The 11,416-nt window shown below is 46.1% G+C and overlaps 1 long non-coding RNA gene across 1 annotated transcript; it reads left to right on the top strand.

Annotated features, from left to right (window-relative positions):
* The first annotated feature begins 324 nt into the window (after positions 1-324).
* LOC115837266 lies at positions 325-9,647 on the top strand. Its single transcript, XR_004032321.1, has 3 exons — positions 325-462; positions 8,662-8,764; positions 9,475-9,647. It is a non-coding gene; the product is annotated as an uncharacterized LOC115837266 (long non-coding RNA).
* Positions 9,648-11,416: the final 1,769 nt, after the last annotated feature.

The raw sequence follows: 11,416 nt of genomic DNA, 5'->3' as shown, positions 1-11,416 counted from the left end.
CCACACACTACACACACCACACACACCACACACCACCACACACCACACACACACATCCCACACACTCCACGCACACACCACACACCACGCACACACCACACACCACACACACACACATCCCACACACTCCACACACACACCATACTCTCACACACACACCACACCCCCCACACACACACACACACCACACACACAGAAAGAGATCCTTTAAGAGCTGTTTTTTTCTGACCCAGAACCGTATTTCATTCTCCAACTCTGCAGACACAGAAAAGGCATTATTGCAGTAAAAAGCCTCCCCACATTATTTATTGTTAATACTTACCTACTTTGTCCTTTCTAGGTTTTTACAGCCTTAACTTCATTCAAAGCAGGCCGCTGGTGTGAGCAATGCAGAGGTTCTTTGCCTGAGGAGGGATGAGGAGCTCGGAGAGCTTCAGCAACTTGCTCAAGATTGCGCAGCAGGTAAATGGCCAAGTTGGGACCAAGGATCAAGACTACTGACTTCCAGTTCAGTGGGAGTCTCCTACAAACCATGTCCAGGATCAAAGTGGATGCTGAAGGGCAGAGATTTTGTTTACCCTCTTCCCTTCAATTACTGAGTCCCTAAACTCCCTCTTTAACAAGGAAGTAACAGTGACCTAGTATATTTGAACTTGAGCAAGGCAGTGGACAAGCAGGTGCATGATATTCCCATGGTCAAGCATGATGGAAAATTATGAGATGGACTCAAGGGCCGAGAGTAGAAGATTGGCACCCAAACAATTTTGGTGAATCGGTTTTCACATAGAAGGATGCTTTGCCCCATGATTTTTTATTACTAAAATTTAATGACTTGAGCCTCTCTCCCACCTCTTCTTTATTTTAATTATTATTATTTATTTATTAGAGATGAGAGGCTTACTATGTTGCCCAGGTTCGTCTTGAACTCCTGGCCTCAAGCAGTCCTCCCACCTCAGCCTCCCACCACAGCCTCCTGAGTTGGTGGGATTACAGGCTTGACCCACCACATCTGGCCCACCTTTTCTGAAAACGACTCTCTTCCCTAGTTGAGACTCTCCCTCTTAGGATGTCTAGGATAGTTACTTAGTCCAAAGGGGCACTGCTAGTTCCCATATCTCGAATGACAAAAACCTGGGAAGCCTCATCATTAGGTGCCCTGCAGTTTCTGGCACTGCCACATGAGGGCACTGTTGAAAAGAAGCTACTCTGTTGCCTAGAGGCAGTCCCCTGCGACCACGTCTGCAGGAGCCTGGAAGCTAACACCTGCAGGCCCAGGCCCAGGTGCAGTCTATACCCCACTATAGAAACCCGCTTTATTGATCCAGGCATGCTTCGTTTGGCTGGTTCTCCATTTGTTACTCCGGGGGCTTTGGGATAGGGAAAAGACATGTCCCACATAGCTATGGTCACTCCATTACACACTGAACATCTAGTGTTACAGCTCTTTATTTATTTATATACACGCTCAAATACAATTGTTTACACATTTACCAACAGTGTGCTAGGGTAGCCAGGTTGCGACCAGTTTCCAGGCTCAGTTACAAACTCTTCCTAGAAGCAGCAGCCTCCCAAGCTCTTGCTCTTTCTAGGCTGCACTAGTGGGCAGTTCTTGGTTTGGGGCTGTAGAGCACTGTTCCTCCTCCAGTAAACACCCCAGTTCCATTAAGGGAAAGTGTCTTCTCTCCCCACTGCCTTGGGAAAGGGATCATTCTTGGCTCCTGCCTCCCACCGCTAGCCTCCTCCAGTTGAAGGCAAAGGAGTCAGATCCTTCCTCTCCTCACCTCCTGGGCAAATCAGTGGGAAATGCTTTATTTAAAATGCTATTTCCAAGGACTTTGACTCTGCAAGGAGAGGGGAATGGTTTCTGGCCATTGTCTTTGTAGCAATAGCAGTTGTGGAGGGGCCGTTTACAGCATCCTGACCTATGTCCCTGTTCAAGGCAGTGACTGCTTTTCCTGCTTCCTGCTTCCTGCTTCTTGGCTCTTCAGAGTTTCCTTAATTTCTGCTAACCTGCGTCTGCTCTTCTAGTCTTTCATCAATTTTGTAAATTTCCATTGGTCTTCAAACAAAAACAACACCCCATCTCTTTAGTTTCTGGTGCTTGCAGAACCCTGTCTGACAAACCCCAGAGAATCAGAGGTCTCTTCCTTTCTCACCTTTAAGATGTACCTTTTGGGCTGGCCATGGTGGCTCATGCTTGTAATCCCAGCACTTTGGGAGGCCAAGGCAGGCGGATTACTTGAGGTCAGGAGTTCAAGACCAGCCTGGCCAACATGGTGAAACCCATCTCTACTAAAAATATAAAAATTAGCTGGGCGTGGTGGCACGCTTGTAATCCCAGCTACTCAGGAGGCTGAGGCAGGAGAATTGCTTGAACCCGGGAGGTGGAGGTTGCAGTGAGTGGAGATTGTGCCACTGCACTCGAGCCTGGGTGACAGAGTGAGAGACTCTGTCTCAAAAAACAAAAAACGATGTGCCCCAATTATTCTTCAGGAGGATAGTTTGGGTCCCTCGCCCAAGGCAAATCTACACACACACACACACACACACACACACACACACACACAGAGAGAGAGAGAGAGAATATGCAAAACTCCAAAATGTTAGCAGTGTTAGCCAGGGTGCTGAGATTATTGGAGGGTTTCATTTTCCCTTTTTGTTCATCTGTGTCCCTTGAAATTTTTTTTTGCCATGTCTGTACACTCCGTTTATGATTAAGAGTAACAACATTTATGAGTGTGTTTCTTTAATTGTAATTAGAGAAACTGAGGCATTGAGAAAAGGTCAATAAGACCCTTTTTCATGCTAAAGAAGTGAGCTCCTGTCCCTGCAGGGACTGTCCTTGAGAAGGAGACTTGACTGGTATTCTGGCACTGCCTCTGCTGTTATCACCCTTCTGGTATGGGTGTATTTATTGACAGAGCCAGGGCTGATATCACAGTTGGCTCTGTTGTATGCAAGACTCCAGGCAAGTCCTTGCCTCTCTTGGGCCCTGGGTCTTCCCATATAAACAAGGAGGGGATGGGACTAAGTGACCTTTCAGAGTTCTGCTGCTCAGTTCTGGGGACTTGTTGAAGGTCGTTGCCCGATGGAAGCAGCATCCAGGGGAGAAGCTGGAATCACACTCTCTGGGTGAAAAGGCGCTGGAGATGTACCACATTGTCAGTGCTCTCTGAGCTGCATATGAGAAAAATCCACCTCAAACTGGCTTAAGTAAAAAAGGAATTTATTGGCTCATGCACCTGAAAAATTTAGATCTAGACTCAGGCTTGGCTGGATCCTGGGAATAAGAGGCTGTCATCAAAACTCGGTCTCTCTTAGTCTCTTCTGTTTTCCTTTGCCTGTTTTGCCTTCAGGCAGGCTCTTCCTAGACAAATGCAGCGTGGCCACCAGCAGTGTCAGGTTCACACCTTGCCAAATTAACACCTCTTCCCAAGGGCTCCAGCAGAAGTCCCAGCCTTGACTCTCACTGGACTATATGAAGTGACATGCCCATCGCTGACCGGATCACTAAGTGGAGCCGGGGTATAGATTCTATTGATTGGCCAGACCTAGCCCATGTGCCTGCCTCTGAAGTTAAGAGGTGGATGAGTGTCACTTACATGTTTTGGTCTAAGGGTTGAGGAGGGGCAGTTCTCCAAAGGCACATCAGGAGCTGCTACCAGCTGGGGACAGGATGTTGGGAAGGAAACAGCCCACAGAGGTCCACTCAGGTTCATGTCCATCTGTGTCAGTGAAGTGTGCTCCCCAGATTGGCAGCAGCCTCATCACTATCATCATATGGGAGCTTGTTAGAAATGCAAATGCACAGGTCAAGCCCTACAGGCAATTCTGATGCATGCTAAAGTTTGAAAAACACTAGGGGAAACCAGTGGATCTTGCCCCTGCTTCCATCAGAATCACCTGGGTTGAGAGTGGGCCCCACTCTCTCAACGAATTTTATCAGGAAAAGGAAGGGGACCAGATCCAGTCATTAGCATTTTGTTTGTTTGTTTGTTTTTGTTTTTGTTTTTTTGAGACAAAGTCTCACTCTATTGCCCAGGCTGGAGTACAGTGGTGCAATCTTAGCTCAAACTCCTGGGCTCAAGCTATCCTTCCACCTCCTGAGCAGCTGGGACCACAGGTGCATGCCACCATGCCAGGCTAATTTTTTTAATTTTTATTTTTGTAGACTACCTGGGCTAGTCTCAAACTCCTGCTTCAAGCAATCCTCCTGCCCTGGCCTCCTAAGGCATTGGGATTACAGGCGTGAGCCAACACGCTGACCTGATGCTTTTAAAAATGTTGCCCCAAGTGATTCTAATGGAAGCCCAATTTGAAAAAACAACTGAGCTCAACCAAACTCTTGTTCTCAACTATTTCTAACTTATGAAGTGGCGATAAACAAGGAAGTGGATGGTCCCTCTGCTGAGAATGACGGTTTATTAAAGGAACGACTTGGAAGATAGCAACTCAAGCCAAGGCAAATGAAGAGACAAAGCCAGGGACATCTAATCCACTGAACTCTGTGGAATTTGAACCTGGAATTTCCTACCTTATGGCAAATCAGTCTTTATACCCACACAGCTGATTCAGCCAAGAGGAGAAGAACTAGAGGAAAAAAATAATAGCCACAACCGAGTGCTTACTACAAGTATATATCAGACAATGTGTTTATCTTATTTAAACCCACATGACCCTGCGAGGTAGGTAATCTTAAATAGGAATATAATCCTGTGAAGTAGGTAATATTAAATATCAAAGAGGAAGATACCGAGGATCAGAGGGTACATTAACTAGACGCTGGTGGCTGAGCTAGGATTTGAATCCTGGGCTGTTTTGAAAACCTTTATTCCTGCTCTGTGTTGGCTTCTGGGAAAAGGCATGCTCTCTAGTTAGGAGTAGAGGGGGCTTGCGGAGGAGTTTAGAGGTGACTCCTCTGATTCCACACATTTTTTTGTTTGTTTGTGTTTTGAGACGGAGTCTCGCTCTGTCGCCCAGGCTGGAGTGCAGTGGTGCAATCTTGGCTCACTGCAAGCTCCGCCTCCTGGGTTCACACCATTCTCCTGCCTCAGCCTCCCGAGTAGCTGGGACTACAGGCGCCCGCCACCATGCCCGGCTAATTTTTTGTATTTTTAGTAGAGACAGGGTTTCACTGTATTAGCCAGGATGGTCTCGATCTCCTGACCTCGTGATCCACCCACCTTGGCCTCCCTAAGTGCTGAGATTACAGGTGTGAGCCACCGTGTCCAGCCTCTACACGTTTTGAAGAAAGAGCACTAGCCTGAGATCAGAACCTGGGCTGCACTCACAGCCCCACTCCTACTTAGCTACATGACCTGGAACAGGTCATTTCTCTAGCTGGGGCCTTTCTAGCTGGGGTCTCAGTCTTCCTTTCCGTACAATGGAAGGGCTTTAATTGGCCCCTAAGGTCTTTTTCATTTCTGGATCATCCATCTGGGTAATGTTATCAGGAAGTTTCCAGCAGTTCTGCTTTCTGGGATCCCAGGACCTAATTTGAAATACTCCCATGGTCCATCCTGACCAGGTGTCATAGTCAGTCTGCTGATTACTAAAGAATTACTCCTTAGACCAGTCGAGGGTTCCTAATTTTTTTTTTTCAAGGCTTAGAAGACAATACAGCTCAGACAGAAGGTCTAACAGTTGCAATTAAATCTTGGAGGACTAAAAAGACACTGCAGAATTTTGTAGAGTCTCAGACCATATTTTCATCAGATAGGATGCAAAAATCACAGTGCCCCGACTCCATCAACATTGATCAGTGCCTACTACATTCAGTTTTGTGCTGGGTACCATGGAAGACACAGAAGTGAAGGGGCAACACCCTAGTGCCAAGGAGGAGTGCCATGGGTGGGGACATGGCCCCGTACTCAGCCTCAGGTTGATCAGGGAAATGCAAATTAAGACAAAATGCTTTTTGCCACCAATGAAAGGGTTAATATCCAGGGCTGGCATAGATGTGGTGAAATGAGCCCTTTCATACACTACTGGTAGAGTGTAAACTGGCACAGCTTTTTCAGAGGATAGATTATAAACTCCCCCAAAATTTTTAAGTACATAACTCTTTAATCCAGCAATTCCACTTCTAAGACTATCTTCAAGAAACGCTTTCTATGCACAAGGAAGCAAAATAAGAATGTTCATTGGTGTGTTGTGTGTTGTATGTATTTTTTTGGAGATAGCCAAGATAGCATTCATTAGGGAATGGCTAAACTGGGCTATATTCATGCTCTGGCACTTTGCAGCATTTAACAAGCACAAAGAAGATCCCCATATAATGACACAAACAAATTTCCAAGATATATACTTTTTAAAAAGCAACTCTCAGAATATATTTGGTTAGGTCGGGCATGGTGACTCACACCTGTAATCCTAGCACTTTGGGAGGCCGAGGCGGGTGGATTGCCTGAGCTCAGGAGTTTGAGACCAGCCTGGGCAACATGGTGAAACCCCGTCTCTACTAAAAGAAATACAAAAAATTAGCCAGGCCTGGTGGTGTGCGCCTGTAATCCCAGCTACTCAGGAGGCTGAGGCACAAGAATCACATGAACCTGGGAGGCGGAGGTTGCAGTGAGCCAAGGATCACGTCACTGTACTCCAACCTGGGCGACAGAGTGAGACTCCGTCTAAAAAACAAAAACAAACAAACAAAAAAACCTGGTGCAGTGGCTCATGCCTGTAACCCCAGAATTTTGGGAGGCCAAGGTGGGCAGATCACCTGAGGTTGGGAGTTCAAGACCAGCCTGACCAACACGAAGAAACCCCGTGTCTACTAAAAATACAAAATTACCCAGGCGTGTGGTGCATGTCTGTAACCCCAGCTACTTGGGAGGCTGAGGCAGGAGAGTTGCTTGAACCCGGGAGGTGGAGGTTGCGGTGAGCCGAGATCGTGCTATTGCACTCCAGCCTAGGCAACAAGAGCAAAACTCCACCTCAAAAAAAGAAAAAAAAAAAAAAAGAATATATTTGGTTAAACACACACACACACCCCTACCCACCCACCCCCGCCACATCCTCCCCCATACCACTATGAGATACTGCTTCATACCTATTGGAATAGGTATCATAATAATTTTTTTAAAAAAGAGGCCAGGCTCAGTGGCTCACACCTGTAATCCCAACAGTTTGGGAGGCCAAGGTGGGAGGATCACTTGAGCTCAGGAGGTTGAGACCAGCCTGGGCAACATAAGGAAACCCTGTCTCTACAAATAATTTTTAAAAATTAGCCAGGTGTGGTGGCACACACCTGTAGTTCCAGTTACTAGGGAGGCTGAAGCGGGAGGATATCTTGAGCCTGGGCGATCAAGGCTGCAGTGAGCTATGATCAACCTCTGCATTCCAGCCTGGGTGACAGAGCAAGACTCTGTCTAAGAAAACCAAAACAAAACATAAAGACAAATGTTGGTGAGGATGTGGGGAAATTGGAACCCTCATATACTGCAAATGGGAATGTAAAATGGTGCAGCCACTTGCAAAATAGTCTGACAGTTCCTCAAATGGTTAAACATAGAATGGCCATGTGATCCAGCAATTCCACTCCTAGGTATGTAACCAACAGAAATAAAAACATGTTTTCATACAAAAATTCATACATGAATGTTCATAGCAGCATTATTATAATAACCCAAGAACTGGTGAATGGATAAATAAAATACTGTATAGCCATCCAATGGAATATTATTCTGCAATCAAAAGGAATGAAGTACTGATGCATGCTACAACGTGGACAAGTCTTAACAAGTTCATGCAAAATCAACAAAGCCATTCACAAATACCACGTATTGTATGATTCCATTTACATGAATGTCCAAAATAAGCAAATCCATAGAGACAGAAAATAGTGGTTGCCTTGAGCTGGAAGGGGTGGACGGGACTGAAAGATGAGAGCTAAGGGGTGTGGAATCTCTTTCCGGAGTAATTAAAATGTTTTAAAATTTATTGTGAAATTGGTTGTACAACTCTCTAAATATACTAAAAACCATTGAAATATACACTTAAAAGGGGTGAATTAGGTGGTACATTAACTATATCTCAATAAAGTCTTATAAAAACATATACGAATACGTACAATGTTTTCAATGAAATATTGTTTTTAAGTAGCTGAAGGAAATAGCCTAATACCCATAAGGAAATGACTGGCTAAGGAAATTATGGCAAAATATACTACTATGGAATACAATGTAATGTTATGCCAAAGGCAAAAACGACGACCTTTTTATGAACTCATGTGGCATGATCTCTAAGATACATTGCAAAGTGAGAAAAGCACTTTAGCATAGCATGTTCCCCTCACGGAAAAAAGAGGGGAAAGAACGTCCATCCCTACTTGATTTTCATATGCACAGACCAGGGGTCGGCAAGCTGCAGTTCACATGTCAAATCCAGTCTGCCACCTGTCTTGGTACAGCAGGGAGCTAAGAATGGTGCTTAGATTTTTAAGTAGTTCAAAAACTAAAGAAGAAGAATATTTCCTGACACTTGAAAATGATATGACATTCAAATTTCTCTGTCTATAAATAAAGTTTTATTGGCATACAGTCATGTTCATTCATTTATATATTGTCTATGGCTGCCTTTGCAATACAATGGCAGAGTTAAGCAGTTGGGGCAGAGACCATAAGCCTGCAAAGCCTGAAGTATTTACGATCTGGCCCTTTACAGACAAAGTTTGCTGACTCCTGGCCTAGCCTAGCTGGAAGGAAACACTGGAAACTGGTGACCTGGCTGGCTGCTCTGGGAGAGGAAGGGACAGCTGAGGGATGAGGTAAGAGGGAGGCTTCTCACTGGGTACCCTTTCAGACCTGTTCAAAAGATATCAGCAAAACTAAAGCTATATATTCCTGCATGTGAACATATTAGGATGTATACATGTAGAAAAATATTTCAACAGCTATCCATCAAATGGATAACAGGTTACTTACTTTGAGGGAGGGGCCTGGCTGGGGAGAGGGGAGTTAAGTGGCTTCAGTAGTAAATATATGATTGGAATAGTTTACAAGGAGAATCACTTAATGTATGACTTAATGCAATAAAAATGCAATAAAAATAAAGAGTGCATTCATAAAACATGGCCCTCGTTGCACTTTCCTGAGTTGTGTGTTCCATGAGGTTCCATGAGGTAGGCTCTTCCTGGAGAGCCACGGTAGCTCCCGGCATGGAGCATGGCCCTCTGTAGGCCCTAAGCTGGTTGAATGAGTGCGAGGGCTGGGAGATGTGTGTGTCAAGAGTGAGGGAGTGAGGGAGTGCGCTCACAGGAATGCACAGTTCAGAGTGGGCTGGGGTGCAGTGGGATGTCCTGGGGTGAAGGGAGGGCCAGAGTGGCAGAGCAGGGACATAGTCCCTAACGCCTCCTAGCCCAGGGCCATCAGCTCCCCAGGGTCGGCAGCCACTGTGGTTGAGGAGTCGTAGTCTTTTAGCCTGTCCTCATTCCCCTACCCTCATAAAGTCTCTGATTTTCTTTTTCTCCTTTTACAGCCTCTCTTGAAGGACATTAGGGGAATCTAGCTAGGGGCTTGTGCAGCACCACCTGTGCCTGCTACTCCCTAGAACTGCCTTTTCAGCAAGCACCATCTGGGGTGTCACTGCTCTCTGTGGGGGAGGCGACTCCTGCCTGCTACCCAGTGCTGGAAGACTCCCCTTCCCAAGGACCAAGCCTGTGGGGGCTGCAGCAGAACTGAACACGGATGTTCAGGTGCCCAAGAACAGCCTGGCTCCAGGTACCAATGGCAAGAGGGTGTCTCACACATGGGCAAATTGAGGACGCCTCAGTTTTGTTTGGCTTGTCCTCCATCTCTTCTCCCAGAAACAGGGCCCTTATTTTTATTTAGGGAACTCTTTATGCTCACTCCATGTAATTTGGGTGGGGCTGAACCAACCCTGGATACAAGATTGAACACAAGAAACGGACCTGGCCAATCAGAAAATTCCATTTTTCTGGTCACAGTGATTGGTTCAGAGATGGGCATGTGGCCCAAAGTTAAGCCAATGAACGTCAGCCTCAAGATTTTTGCTGGTGCTATCAGGAGAGAGGTGCTGTCTCTGGGCTGGGCTTGTTACCTGCAGAACTACACTTAGAGCTGCTGGTTGACTTTTGTCAATACATAGAGCAAGCCAGCCTGAGAACAAAGCTAAGATGGGTAGAAGTAGAGCCGAGAATTGGAGACTGGTTCCTGATGGCAGTGTTTGCACCAGATTCATATCTACCTTTGGCCTTTTCAATTAAATAAACTCAAAATTCCCTCTTTTGCTTTGGCTGGTTTGTGTCGATGAGAGTCAATGAAAAGCAGTGTTAGCAGAGGGAAGCTTCCTGTCAGATTCTCTGAGCATCTCATGAAGATTTCATTTCCACCCACTCTGCTGTGCACTTACAACCCTCTGCTCCCAGCTGTCCAGGGGCAGTCTGCCTCTCTGGCTTGCTAGCTCTCAATACCTCTCTGAGTGAGATATCCGAACCCCTAGGTCTTCTCTCCTCCCCTTGGCAAACCACCCCTCTAAATTCCAGCCCCTGAGGATCCAGGCCCATGGCCTGGTGTTAACTCCCATTCTCTTTATGACTGTAATATGTCCCAGACACAACTGTTGATGTTCTTTAAGCTTTGATGAGTACTTCCTATTTGCCAGACTCTGTGCCAGCCTCATTACACGTATAATCTCATCAAATCTTCTCAATAATACTGTTGGGTAGGTTTTATGATTATTATTCCCATTTTCAAGAATAGAAACCAATGGCTTAGGGAGATGAAGTAACTGGCCTGAGACCAAACAGCTGAGTCACACACAGTGGGAGGCAGGGCTAGACAGAGTTGTAGGAGGGAACTGACCCCAGGGCCTGTGCCCCAACCACTGCACCAGTGCTTCTAACCCGAGCGAGCCCCAGGATCACCAGGGCACAGGAGTCCATTCCAGGGACCCACATCCTCTGAGTGAGGATGGGAAGGTCTGGGAAGCTGCTTTGTTAAATGCCCCAGGGGATACTGAAGCATGAGGTCCCCAGGACCTTACACTGACAGCAGCCACTGTCTCCCCCATTAAGGACTTTGGCACTAGAAAGGAGTTTGGCATTGCCAGATCTATTATTGCAAGAGACAAAGCTCTGCCCTAGCTTAGAAATGATGACAACGCTAGACAAACTTCTTTGCTGACACAGGGAAAGGAGAGATCAAGGGCATGTGGATAAGCAGCTCATGCCTGGGAATAAAACAAAAAATTAAAGAATAACATCATTCCACTCTTCAGGGGGTGGGTTGTGAGGGTCTGGACTCTAAGAGGTAAGAAGTGTAAGCCAGGGCCCGGGAGAAATTCAAATTCTATAGGCTTTCTTCATTTGCCCCTGAAAAGAAATGGCTCTCACAGCCCCATGAATGAAGTTCGAAGTTATTATTATTATTTTTTTAGACGGAGTCTCACTCTGTCACCC

This window comes from Nomascus leucogenys, chromosome 2, assembly GCF_006542625.1.
Source record: "Nomascus leucogenys isolate Asia chromosome 2, Asia_NLE_v1, whole genome shotgun sequence".
In the NCBI taxonomy this organism is placed as follows: Eukaryota; Metazoa; Chordata; class Mammalia; order Primates; family Hylobatidae; genus Nomascus; species Nomascus leucogenys.
This window is presented reverse-complemented; position numbering and strand designations above follow the sequence as displayed.